Source organism: Stegastes partitus, unplaced genomic scaffold (assembly GCF_000690725.1).
Source record: "Stegastes partitus isolate 25-593 unplaced genomic scaffold, Stegastes_partitus-1.0.2 Scaffold951, whole genome shotgun sequence".
NCBI classification, from domain to species: domain Eukaryota; kingdom Metazoa; phylum Chordata; class Actinopteri; family Pomacentridae; genus Stegastes; species Stegastes partitus.
Window position 1 is genome coordinate 244,183 of NW_007578682.1, and position 14,417 is coordinate 258,599.

At 41.5% G+C, this 14,417-nt stretch overlaps 1 protein-coding gene across 1 annotated transcript in view; it reads right to left on the bottom strand.

The window, feature by feature from the left end:
• Positions 1 to 14,417, bottom strand: part of LOC103366508 (ADAMTS-like protein 1) — a 72,956-nt gene that overhangs the window by 37,147 nt on the left and 21,392 nt on the right. Inside the window, exon 2 of the mRNA XM_008294256.1 lies at positions 136 to 263. The gene's annotated coding sequence lies outside the window, so the exon portion shown is untranslated. The remainder of the gene's footprint in view (positions 1 to 135; positions 264 to 14,417) is intronic.

Genomic DNA, 14,417 nt, shown 5'->3' on the forward strand with positions numbered 1-14,417 from the left:
GGATGGATGGATGGATGGATGGATGGATGGATGGATGGATGGATGGATGGATGGATGGCTTTATAGCACCCCTTAGCAGACACTAGCTTTTACATTGTTTAACATAACATGTATGAGGTTTTTGTGCAGCCTTACTTGGAACTGAGGCATCTTCTAAGCGAGTAGGATGCTCCTCCGCCACAGGTTCGAGAACATTCACTCCACGACCCCCAGGCGTCCCACAGAGTGTCTCGGTCCTCCTCAGATCGGGCCGTCCGCGAGCTCTACACACCGGAGAAGACACATGAGTGATCGGTCTTGGACTTCCTCCGACAGTTTTACGGGTCAGCAGCTGAGATAATACGCAGGAGGCATTAAAACTTTGCTAGATTGTCTGACCTCGAGGCCTAACGCAGATTAAAGTGAGTTATTTAACTTCCTATCTTCCTTTTGTAATGGAACTGGCATGAAAACTCCTCAGCCACATGAGTTGTGGCTTCCTCCGACGAATCTGAGCTCACAAAAGGGAAAAAAAAAAAAAAGAACTGAACTCCACTCGCCGCTGAAACAGGAGTTGCATGTGACAGGATGAGAGCGGCAATAAGAGGAAGTAATCAGGAGCTCTTGACTTCTGGCCCTTTTGCATATTTCAAAAGTCTGAGTCACTCTTTAGATTATGAAATGCTAGTCCTCTGTAAAGGTCACGCTTGTGTGCTCCTCTCTGTTAATTGCATTGTGCTGGATTTGGCTGCAGAGGTTGGAATATTACAGCAGTGCCCAAAACCAATATTATGAGAAGATAAATTTTACGAGGCCAATGTGCATCTCAGATGTGGACTGGCAGCCAAAAAAGTGAGGATCCTCTCCACCCCTCTGTCTGTCTGTCTTCTGTATTTTCATATTAGACTGAAATGACCCTCTCCTTGCTTTTGATGTTTATTTGTGAGGCTGGCAGGTAATTTGAATCATCTACGGGTGCGTACGAGTTCTTTCTTTTGGCTTCACTCTTCGCTTTTCTCATTTGCTCTTCCCAGAGTCGACTGAATCGAGCTACATTTTCTGAATACCAGACTCAGATTAAGTGAAAAGGAAATAAATTGCTTTTGCTATTGTGAAGGCATTCTGCTCGAAAGCTGCAAGTGAAACCGAGGCGAAGGAAAAACAGCTTCTCTACCTGTTGAATGGATGAAAACCTGGAAAATACTTTTTTTTTTTAAAAGTCTTGGAACTAACACTGGGACAAATCACCCACCTCCTGTGGCAGCAGGAATGTGGCTCAGCAGACTGGAGGTGCAAACACATTCAATAAAATAAGCTGCCATTCAGGCGAGGTTTTCAAAAGGAACAGACGGGTATGAGAGAAAATTATCATTTTCCCCAACGTGAACACTAATGCAGTCTTTCTGGCGTTGGTGAACCATGAAAGAATATCTAAAGATGGCAGAAAAGCAGCTATTGTGAGCTTTAGACAGCCTCCCACTATGAGATTTACACCATGAGGCAGCAGTTTGTGCTCACACATCCAACAGAGTTTTTGACGCTGATTTGAAAACACCAAATCCTGCAGGTTGGGCATGAAGCACACGGCACAACAAGGCCAGACTTTAAAAAGGAATGTTGCTCAACGGCTTTTAAGTGCAGTACTTTTAACGATCTATTGTTATTTTACAGATTTTCCCTATTTTGTTAAATTACAAATAATAACTCACAAAAAAGTAATAATTTTAAAGAGTGAAAGAAAGTAAACGTCCATGTCAAGAAATCTATAGTCTTACAAAATTAATTTGTTCTTTTACAGTGTTTGACAGTTTTAGCTTATTTAAAATGACAGAAAATGTTATTTTACAAAACTTTTTGTCATTATTGAAAGGAAAAAGATTTATATTTAGTATTGAAAAAGGCCCCAAAAATTAAACTGATTTAAAATATTAAAAGATAATGTTTATTATCATCACAGAAAAAAAAAAATCATCATGTATGACCATAAAATTACACAGTTTGCAATATTTAAATTTGGTAAAATATCATTATTTTGCAGATATTTGTTAATTTGACCACTTTTAAAGTTTTTTAATATTACAACATTCCAGTTGTTTTATGATGTATTTTTTCTGGCCCTCTTGCTGCCAGCTTTCCAGTTTTGTTTTGCTTTTTTACATGTCTCTTTTCTTTCTTGCACTTACCACGAACACTCTGAATAAGGGCGAAAACTTGAGAACTACATCTTGAACACTTGCTGTAAAAACCAATTTACACCCACTGAGCCAAATAATAGTTTACAGTCAAGGTCCAGATTTGCTTCGGGGGCTAAACAAGCCTTGTGATTTTTGAGGAAAAACTCAGGTTACTGCGAGTTATTTTGACCTCTTTAGCCCCTTTTTCCCAACAGCGTGGCACTGTGCCTCGTCTACAAAGATGAATGGATCCTGCAGAGGAAAGCAGATACAAGGTAATAATAGCGCTCTGATTATTTTCTTTGGGTCAAGGTAGCATTAAAAACAGCCACGCTGCAGCGAGCAAGAGAGGGGCCGGTGGGGCTGGCGTTATTAAAAGTGCGTGGGGACTGATATAAATGGCTGTCAGGGCCCATGACTCCTGAGGAACAGCAGAGGGGAACGGCGAGACCCAAACACGCAGCCAGCGGAGCGCACGGCCAAACATGTCGGCAACGGTGCTACTTTCTGCACGGGCCAACTATTCCAATGTTTGGATCGCGGTAAATAAACACAGCCTGCGCTCTGGGCAGCCGGTGAGCGCGCCACCTTTCGCTCTCCTTTGAAAAGCAATCAGTGAATTTTGCAGTCAATTACAACTGAGAGCCGTGTGTTGCGCGGCCAAGAGAGCCGGAGGCAGGCTGGTGAGGAAAGAGGAAGTAGATGAGGGATGGAGGGATGAAGAGGTTGTTTGGCCCACTGCGCCGCTATTGTTCTGAACGGAGGCGGAGGAAGACGAAGGCTCCGCGAGTTGGGCCGCTGTCCTGCTGGGCTTTGGATCCAACAATCAAGAGGGTCAGATATCCACTTGGAGTCTTCCTAACCCTCCATCACCACATGTCCCACCTCTTTTTTGCTCCGATCCCTCCAGGTTTTTATTTGCACTGGAAGAGCGTGCAACCGACTCAAAACGCTACCCCTCAAACAACAAACCTTCAAACATATTTATCGTCCGCAAAGCCCCCGTGGCCGTCACATGCCATGTTTTCACATTAAAAGAGGAAATAAGCATATGATGTGAGATCACCTATCTCCGTGATGGGAGTCATTCTGATGGACAGATTCTATTTAAGTCACCTGTCAGCAGCTGAGACTAAGTACATTTTCCTTGAAGATGGAAAACTCCTCGACAGGGAAAAAGAAACCCGACTCCGGTGCCTTCTTTTGCAGACTGTGTCAATATACACACGATGGCCTTTTCAGTCGGCAAGACATATGATATTTGCACATCTGCTGAATCCCTTGTCATGTGGTCCGGGTTGCACGGCACTGTACTCGCTGTCATGCAGCTCGGCAGGCACTGTAATGTAACAGGTAGCCCTAGCCGAGCTTCAGTCGGGTTTATAGGACAGCTACTTTAGGTCTCCGGGAGTCACCTAATTTTCAAACACATGCTGGAACGCTAAAGGATTTACAGCTGATGCTTTCTGAATGTAAGCGCTTCAACAATAAGACAGATATCATGAGTAACACAAGTACAGTACCAGAATAAGAAGAGCTGTCACCAGCAGCTTGCAAGAGGAAAATCCTCGCTCCATGCCTTCCCCGAGTCTGACCCGATCGCTCCGGTTCTGCTCGTTAGCGCCTTCCTGTCCGATGCCCTCCTCTGCGGGTCACTCAGTGTGTCCTGTCTGGCTGCCGTCTCCTCTCTGACTTGCTCCCGTTCTTCCTCAAGACTAACTTGGGTAAGAGGAGGGAGGGAAGGAGGGTGGACTGGGAGTGTGATTAAATCTGAGTGTGTGTGTGTGTGTGTGTGTGTTTTAGTGCTGGGGGGAAGTCATCGGGGGGATTCGAGCCCCACGAGTCCTCAGGTCTGGCACACTAGCCAATCAATAAATGGGCCTCAGTCAAGCGTGCTAGTACAAACAAGGAGCCGGGCCAGCTGCAACTTCACAGCTTCACACGTTTCTGTGTGTCAGACGGACCTACAGAAGGACTAATGGCAGACAGACAACTGTTAACCAATTTTCTTCTTTCCATTTCTTCTTCTAATATCTCAGATTTCTCTCTTTCTCCCCCTACCCTGCTTGCTTTTCTCTTTTCCTCCATTTTTTTCCCTTTTTTTCCAGCACTCTGCCTTGGAAATGTCCAAAATTTCTCAGTCATGCTGTGGTATCTTTAGAAATGAGCTTACATTTCCCCCTCGCACGCAAAGAACTGGTGATTTTTTTTTTTTTGAACGCACATCCGAGCAAAACAGACGTATTTGGCGTCACATGACTTCATGTACAGCTCCGGTCTGCACTTTGTTTTTTCAAACGGAGTTACATGTGAGAGCCCCATGTAAATCAGATGACATAGTCTGGTCACTGAAGCTATCAGGATAGACTTTTCAGCCAGGATTCTTTTATGAGCTAAAGGTCTACTTCAATAGAGCCTTTCATAACATCTGGCAGTTTAAGCCAGTGAACATTTACACTGTGGAGGTGGGGAACAAGCCAGGTGTCCCCTGGAGGGGCAAATCCTCTGGTTATAGAAAAAAAAAAAAAAAAAAACAGCCGCTAAGATGGACAGCTCTTGGCACAGAGGGAATATACTATACACTGAGTGGCTTTCCAGTTTCTTTTTCGCCATGGCAGGACGCAAAAACAAAATCTGAAACAGAGCATTAAAAATAGAAGCGGAGGAAATTAGCGCCAACCCGCCGGGTGCTCCTTGATGTGACTTGCATGGTAGCAGGCTATCATTCAAGCATTTCGACCCCGGCGTTCCAAAGACAATAAAAAGCCTGTGCCCTTCGAACTGAGACTTCAAATCCGCCTCCCAATCAAACACCAAATCAAAAACCACATAATTGCTATCAATTAAGGCGGGGAGGAATGTGCTGCACTCCAGAGCAAACACAAAACTCTAATCACAACATCGGAGCGGATGTCTCGACACTTAACCGGTACACACACGCTTTTTTTTTTTTTATAGGTCGACACAGCGAACCCGTCTTCAAGTTCACTAGGCTTGTTTGATTTGGTGGAGGACGGTGTCTGTACATCCACACACTCCCAGCTATCCACTTAACACCAGCAGGGAATTGCCTCGGACGTGCACATTTTCACCGGCTGACGGAGGTTTTTACCCCCGTGCAGCCTTAATCCGTAACCTTCTGATGTTTGCTTTCAGAAGAAATCCTTCTCATATTTGCAAATGTGTGACTACAGAAAATAAACTGTGGCATCAGTGATGTGCTCGGAGTTTAAAACCAAACACCCGAGGAGGAAATTAATGTGTTTGATTGACACCAGCTTGGAGCCGGTTCTCTACCACAACATTGTTGGAGGTGTCTCCTGACAGTTTAAACAATAATCCACCAAGATGATGAGGTGAGAAAAAATGATATAGTGCATTGTTATTTTACACAAGGGCAGGCTTAGATATTAGGTTGCATGAGAGAAGCATGTAGGAGGTTTAGAAGATTAGGGGAACTGATTGTACGTAGACAAATGGTCTTGTGTGCTGAAGGATAATTCTGCTTTTGGGTTGTACTGTTGCAGTTTTGGCTATCGTTCCTATCGTTTATAACATCACTGTATGCGATGAAGTAACTGCTGACATCTGGGAACAAGGTGGAATTGTGATATTGGACAGATCCATAAACATGCAGACAGGTTGCAAACAGGCCAACAGTTTGTCTATGGCCATTTGTTTGGACGCAAAAATGGAGTCGAGTGAATCCAAATGTTGGTAACGGTTCTTTACAGTTGTTTTCTATTCAAAGTACACCAAACAGAAACAACAGTAAACTCAGGGTGAAGTGAATTACGTTTATTGTCTCATTACAAAGGCATCTGTCAAGGGGTGGGATACATGAGGTAACGAGTTCTTGAAGTTGATGTTGGAAGCAGGAAAAATGGGCAATTGAGAAGATCAGAGTGACTTTGAAAGGGGCTAAAATGTGATGGTTGCACAACAGAGCATCTCTAAAATAGCAGTTCTTGGGGAGTGGTCCTTACCAAAAGCAGTCCAAGGAAGGACAACCGTGAACCACAGACAGGGTCATGGGCACCCAAAGGCCAATGATGTGCGTAGAACAGGGCTGACCTGTGGGGTCTGATCCCACAAAAAGTGTAAGAACACAATGTGTGTAATAGCTTGAGGCTATGTAGCTGCAGATGCTAACAACCAAAAGTGCCAACAACGGGGACATCAGCGTCAGAACTGCACCATGGAGTCATGGAACATTCTGGATGATGCTTGGAATCAATGGGTCCTGGCATTTATGTGGATTTTACTTTAAGGAAGAGTTCAAGATCGAGCATCTTTGCTAGAAAACCAAGTTGGAGTCATGACCCATCCTCGCATCTTCCAGAGCTTGGAGGATCTGCTGGTAATAGCTTGGTCCCTGTTACCACCTTTAGATGTCTTGTGCAGTCCATGCATCAATGGGTAGGAGCCGTTTTGGTGGCACATGGAGGACCTACATGATATTTGACAGACGGCTTTAATGTTGTCGCTGTAAATCTGTCTGGGGGTTGTTTGGATTTAAGGATCGTACAATCATCTGACGACTTCTTGCCCACACAAACCTCTTTTCAGAAATTATCTGTTGAGTTAACAAACACTGTCCCAAATCTACCAACGAAGAGGTTGTGTGTTAAAATATCAACCGGCAAGTTATGCCGCAAATAAATTCAATAGGATTCATCCTCCGAGGATTATGAATGTCTGATTCATGGAAATCCATTTGTTAAGGAGACTAAAAATGCATTAAAAGAGAGAACTAATCCGAAAGAAAACCGAAAAGGAGATCTAAAAAGAGCTGAGATGATTTATTTGTGCAGGAGGTGAGGTTGCTGTCCAAAATGTAAAGCCTGAACGTGCAATAACAACTTCCCTCACAAGTTCTCCCTCATATAAAAGATGGTTGCAGTCCAATGGAAAATAATGATACTGGCTTTCAGCTAGAGAACATGATGTATGGAGTTATATCAAAGGCACCGTCGCATTGGCAGATATATGCTAGACCTTATATATTTTTCCCAAATGATATATTTTCCTGCATAATATTTTTGTATCACACAGTCATGTGCCATCATCTATATGTTCAAGCACAAATCACCGCACAGAACTGCAACACAATGAGTTGTTGATCCTCATTCGGAGAGACCGGTGGAAAGTAAACTTGCTTTTTCTTTTCGCTGTTTGACATAATGATGGGAACCCAACCAATCAGTATCCCTGCACGTTTGAAAAACACGCTAACACGGCACCTATCATCACTCACTGCAGGGTAAAACGACACTAGAAAAGCTCTCTCATGCTAAATGTTTTTCAGGTCTTGTAAAGGGTCACCAAGCAGCCTTTTCCAAGCAGCAGAAGTTTAACTGATCTCTTCCTCTACTCCTCTGTGGCGGAATAAAGGGTCAAATCAAAAGATTGCCATATTATGAGGTGACGACCTGAGTTAACAGTCCCAGAGTACTCGGAAAGAGAGACAAATGAAGCTAAAGTTACCAGCAACTGACATTAAGTTGCGCTCAAGAGCCTAAACCCTGGGCTCCCACGAGGAGACTTAAATGGTTCAGGCGGGATAAATAGTAGCCTCCCACCACCCCCACAAGCGACGTATGTGCTCCAGGCATGATTTACACCAAAGCCATTGTTTAAAAGGCTTTCTGGGCCACGGTATAAAATGTTTTACCAGGACAAGGGTTTTACGACTTGCAGCTGAAAATCAACCGCACTTCCCCATCCCACCAAAAAAAAGAAAAGGATTAAAATAAAGATGTAATTCCCTCACAATCAGCTCAATCCAATTTAAGCCAGATGGAAGGTGAACTGAAAAACACAAAGTGAACAGTAGTACAACTAAAACATGGGCTTTGAATGTATATGCTTCATTGTCTGCATACATTTCCCACCCTTTGCTTTCATTTCGTCCAAATCACCACCAGTTTTTTCTGATATTTGCCTTCAGATTATGATTATTTACGTTATTCAACACTGGATATGGAGGGGAGGTCAATTGGGCTGTTGGGTCTTGCAAACGATAGCAATATTTGGTTTCAGTATTTGGTGGTAATCTGAAGATGACAGATTTACAGAGCCATAAACACACCTTCTGAGGATACCATGTCATGGTGTACGTTGAAGGAAGAACAGTGCTGCAGTGATGCAAAGCCGCAGGATAAATAATGTACTCAAGGGACAGACAAACGCCAACTTGGCCTTCAACGGACCTATCTCTGTTGGCAAAGGCTCCTGGAGATCTTCTGACTGAACTCCCCATGGCTCTGCAGAGGAAGACATTTGTTCTGCCTGGATATTGGTCCCAGAACTTTTTACAGCCCTGAATTAAAATAAAATGATTTGTTTCTCCAAATAGCAGGCGCACAATAAGCTCTTGTCAGCTCGCATTGCCCCGGAACAACCGGTGAGGTTATGCTGGATGGTTTACAATGGTTTCAACATTTAAAATAGTTTACATCAGCCATCAAACTAAGCCAAAGAGCATATAACAAGGTTAAGAGCAGCGTTAGCATATTGTAAATTAATCTAAAAACAGATGTAAACAGATGCCAAACACAGAGTCCAGCTGAAGCTAATCATGACTTTGCAGATCGTAAACTAAAGCATCGGATAAAGTGATGATGGTGCACGATGAAAAGCCAGATGAACACAGTTATTAAAAACTGTTTTAAAGGAGGCATAAATGTGCCAAATTTCATCACAGTCCAAAGAGCTGCTGAGACATTTCACTAAAAAACAGATATGTCAGTATTCTTGCGGTGTTACAGGAAAAGTCTGGGAACACCAAACTCAGCTGGCCTCGTGAATTGTGTGAATTCATCCAATAGTTTCTGAAATATTTCAGTCTGGATGCAACAGACCCACCAAACTCTATTAGAGTTGGAAGAGCCTCAAGGAACTCTGTGGATATTCAAGGAATATCCTGCTTGCTTGGGGGGGATTCCTGGAGGAACCTTTAACAAACCAATTCAGAGTAAATGTTGCTGGAAGAGGCTGCAATAACTCAAAATATTTCGAAAGTGTCCAACAGTTGAAGAGGCTGGCTAAAACTAAAAGTAATAGTAAGGGAGAAATATAATAGTTGACTGACAGCAAAAAATAGATAACAGTGATAATTACTTAGCTAAAAGTAACAGATACTTAGCTAGACGTGACAAATAGTTAACTAAACATAGCAAGCAGTTGGCTAAAATCAATAAATAATTGGCTAAAAGTAATAAAAAGTTAGCAAAAAGTAAATAATAGTGGGCTAGAAGTAACAAATAATTTGCTTAACATGACTAATTGCAAGCTAAAAGTATTGAATAGTTAGCTAGAAGTAACAAAACGTTGGCTAAACATAACCAATAGCTAGGTAAACGTATTAAATAGTTAGCTAAATAGCTAGCTCAAAATAACACATAGTTTTCAAAACATAAGTAATAGTTAGCTTAAAGTAATAATTGGCTAAAAGTAATAAGGACTTAAATAACCATTTTTAGCTAATCATTTATTTGAATACATCTTTTTTTTTAATCTATATATTACTTTTAGCTAACACATTACCTAGCTATTTTGTAGTTTTAGCTAGCAATTTAAAAATGTATTTTTTTAGCTAGCTATTTGTTGTTATAGCGAACTATTTATTATTTTTAGATAACCATTTAATCCATTATTTTAAACTAACTGACTTTTAGTAAACTGCTACTGTTCATTAACTATTACTATTTATAACAATAATAATAACAATAACTAGGAGTTCAAAATCAATTAACTTCTGTTACGAGGGTTCCTCAAGGAACTAGTTTGAGCTCACAAGATTTCTCCACAGTAGTAATGATGAGGAGCCCCAAAAAGTTCAGACTGTAGAGCCAAACAGCTGGAAGAATACACAATAAGATTGAAAAAACAATATGTAATCTGTACAGCAAATCATTTAAATTATTCATTTCTACGGAATCATTTCTTGATAAGTAAGAAGGTCAATATTGGCAAAGAGGGCACAATTTCTGGCTTTAATTGGAAACCACAAGTGTACTAATTGCACACTCTTTAGTAATTTACTGTATTCTTTATAGTGACATACTGAATAAGCCACTAACCACAATCCGATCCCACCTGAGCAGACCTCTAAAACTCCACATGCAGCCCACAGTGCAGAGGAGGAATGGGGCACGTAATTAAGAATCAGCAGTGACATTTACTGCTTCCTGAAACTGCGTTCAAGTGTTCTCGGCACCAAGCTTTTCCCATTAGCGCGGCGGAGAGGGCTCGTATGTTTTAGCAGCTTTCTGGTGAATGCACAGGCTAACTCCATCAGGGTCCCACTGCACCAACTCCAGCACCGTCCCCCCCCCAACAACCCCAGCACGCACTCCACATCCCTGGTTTCACCCAACCGCGGCCACTGTGGCGTTTTAAAGAGGGTATGAAAGGAAGGGATGGGCATAAATTAGCCGTGTAAAGCCGCTGGAGTCGGCGAAACTGGCCCGCCAAGGTGGGCTAGAAGGGAAACGGGGAGCGTGGGACCCGCATCCAGATCTGGGCAGACACTAAGCACCACGGTTTATTTATGGACTCGCCAGCATCAAGTTGATCCCCTGTGCTGCAAAAATGGAGACCATATTGCCACATCATCTGGATGTTATAGCTTTTCGGAGAAGTTTACACACGGTTTCTGAAACTGTACTTGAAATCAATAAAACTGGCTGACTTTAAAGCTGCTATAATCCATATTTTTACATTAACAGTCGAGTGCATAACTAACTTTTATGCGAACAGGGTCGCTTGTAAAGACGAACCCACTTCTTTTTGGCGTTTCTGCAGCTTATTGTTACATTCGACTGCGCCAACACCTGCGTTGTTTTCAGCTCAGAAACTACGATTCCTCTGTACACTACGACACTAATATGCTTTTAATGACGCAATCAAAATCCCTGTTCTAGTGGCACAATGTCAGATTAGCTACCAAACAACACATACAATCTGATTTAAACACAAACCAGTCCAGGAAACCAAGTGAAAACATGAGCTTCGTTCCACAGCCGAAGAACATGTAAAGCAGCAGTGATTGCACATCCTTCCCGTCTTGGTCCTGTGAAGCTGAACAGAAGACATCACCGCTCCATCTGGGGCTGTTCACAGTCAACACGCATCCTGCCCTTGTCTCTCGCCGCATTCCTTCCTGTCTGACCGACTCATTTTCTTTGTTTCAAAATCAATTATGCCAAAGTGATGCTGTTGCGTTGGCATGTAGCTCAATCAGAAACCTTCTAACTGGTAAAACAAGAACGTCGGAACAAGACGTCTGAGCTGTTTCAGTTTAAGCAGCGTAATCATATTTCTAATGAGTCAGTGTTGTGTGGTTTTCCTCCAAATCCCCAAAAACTATAATTTCATGCAGGCTTTAAGCGACAGAAAACACTTAATTCCACAACGTCTGAGGTGATCATACATATTCTGTATCGGCTTTATCCGACAGTTCGTTTAATACGCTGATAAGACTTTGGTGTTTTTGGAACATTTCGGATCTCCGGTAGGCTTGAAAATAAATCTCTTTGAACAAAGTTTGGCTGCAAGTCTTGATTTTGTAATGACTGACATGGAACATAAAGTGTTTAACAACTTAATCCTTCACTCACAAGAAAGACTTCATGTCCTCGAAGGTGGTTAGAATCAGTTTCTGTGGATGACTACTACAAACCCTGAGCAGCGTTTTTTTAAAGAGCCTTTACGATGAAAGAACACTGCCGCCATTTGCAGCAATCAACAGCGTGAAACCAAAACTTTTTGGCTGCAAAAGTCTCCATCAGGACTGCAAGAACTGTAAATATGACACGTCCGATCACGTCACAGCCTGCAGCAGCTTATAAAAGACCAACAAGTACAAGAAAAATGTGAAAAACACAATAAACATGAAATGAAAACCCTTTTTAAACACTCCAAAACAAGCAAACAAAGCCAAGAGATAAAGGAACAGACTAATTACAGCAGCGAGGTCTTCTCGAGCTGCAGACATGAAACAGGCTCTCTTGTTAACCTCTTTCATAATTGCAAAACGAGACACCAAAGAGCAACTCCAAATAATAAAAGAAAAAAAAAAAGCACCTGGTTTGTCTCAGCGGCTTATTATTCATGATGTGTGACTGCCGAGTTCTTACACTCAAAGCGAGCTGAAGCTTTTCTAGCCGCAGAAGACGTGTCTGATCTCCTCGTATGCGCTCCGCACGGCTTAGGTTTCAGTTTTTAACCCTAAAATTGAGTCACATCATTAACATGTGTTTTTCATTCTGGAAAATGTATTGTGTGTTGTCTTTGGCTCGGAGACGATCACAGAAAGTGATAGTAATATGATAAAGGTGGTCAAAGGAGGCTTTAACCCTTGGAGCGTCCTCTGAAATCTGACATTTTTCACTTGGTTAAATAATGATGCAATTACACGCAGAGCAACGGGGGCGTGTGCGCCTCGGTTCCTTGTCATGACCTGCACCTGACCTACAAATGTGGAAGCCATTACAGAGAGGATGGATGACACCTCGAGCACATTGTTCCAATTCCCTTTGTGAAACACAGAAATTCACTGGATGTCTTATGAGCGTACAGTTGGGTTTTCGGCAAAACACTTCTCAGGCAATCACTCACTCGGTGATGAAGGCTCGTCTCTGGCTGAAACACGTTCACTTTTACCGGTGCTCACATGTTTGAAGCCTGACAAAACAGCCTTGGAGCTTTCTGACTCTGTGTAAAACTGTGGGGATGTTTCTTTAACGCCTGCACGAGAGACGGTTTGAAAAGGAGAAAAAAATAATCTAATTTATCCAAAAATATTAATCTTTAATAGGAGAATGGGCTCAAATAAGTCTTAATAAGATTGTAGGATTACAACATGATGTTCACAGATGATGGTTTTGTGTTACACTTTGCAAAGCTAGAAAAAACAACTAAAGGAAATTTAAATTTGTGAATGTTTAAAAAAGGTTAAATAAGCAGCTTGGTATAGATTCAAGAAAGAAAACTTTCTGCAAAAGTCATCACTCAAAATTCTGCTAAATGTGATAAATTCAATCATGTAAAAAAGGAAGTAAATTCCAATAAAATTGTTGACTTTTTTAATATATTTGAGCATGTAATCCTCTTTGAAATCCAACAGATAACAGTAATAAACCCTCAAACACATAAAACCAACACTTTCTGGTTTTCTGGTTAATACGCCTTCAGATTCATAGAAATCTAATAAAATTAGAATCAGAGGTTCCAGATTAGGTGTGAATGATTAGAACCTCTTTAGGGAGAAATATATAACATGGAAAGAATTACTCATAGGAAAAGAAATCTCAGTGATATTTTTCAGTTGCGATGGAAAAAGATAAATGCAACCATAACAATAGTTGAAAAACATGGGCTGAAAGGGAAAAAATAAAGAAGTAAAACCCCAAGAAATATGAACTAGTAGAGCCATGTTACCAGTACCTTTCTCTGTCTATGTTGTTTGTTTATGCCACATTTTTTGTTTGTTTTTCTTTGTTTATAACTTCTGTTTTGTTTTTTTTCTTTTGAGGAAACACCCAGGTTGTGAATATGAACTGTTGTATAATTTGTACAAAAACTTTACTGTTGATCAACTGCTGCTTGTGAACGCACCCTTACTAATATTGTTGGTTTGTTCTCTCTTTCTCTGTTTACACTCTTAAAACTATGAAATAAAAAGTTTAAAAAAAAAGAACTTCTTTAGGGAGTCACACATGAAATCTGTCTTATAAGGAGTTCCCTTTGCAAACATGATAACACAGCTCCTTATTGCTGTCAGTCTCTGCACAATGAGCCACGGAAACCTTACAACAAGCATGTGAGAAATTTCAAAATTAACTTTTTAAGTTGAAACAAGTCCCGAATCCACACAAAACCAAACACACGCAACTCTCCACAGTAGAAGGTTAATGTGGACAACAGTTCCCAAATCACAGCTCAAAGTGGACGCACCATGAAGAAGGTCTCCAAGCACAAATATCTGGGTTTGTGGTTGAGTCAGAACTCACATTTAAACTTCATATTGATGCTCCTTTTTAGCAAACTTTGGGTCAAAATGGGTATTTATACAGAAATAAAGCAAATTTTCCCACATTCTTTAGAAAGAAAATAAATGTGCATCTTCTTCTTGTAAGTCGGAGACGCCATACAAGACATCTCTGTTAAACCATCCATCCATTATCTATACACCGCTTAATCCTCACTAGGGTGATGGGGGGCTGGAGTCTATTCCAGCTGACTCAGGGTGAAGGCAGG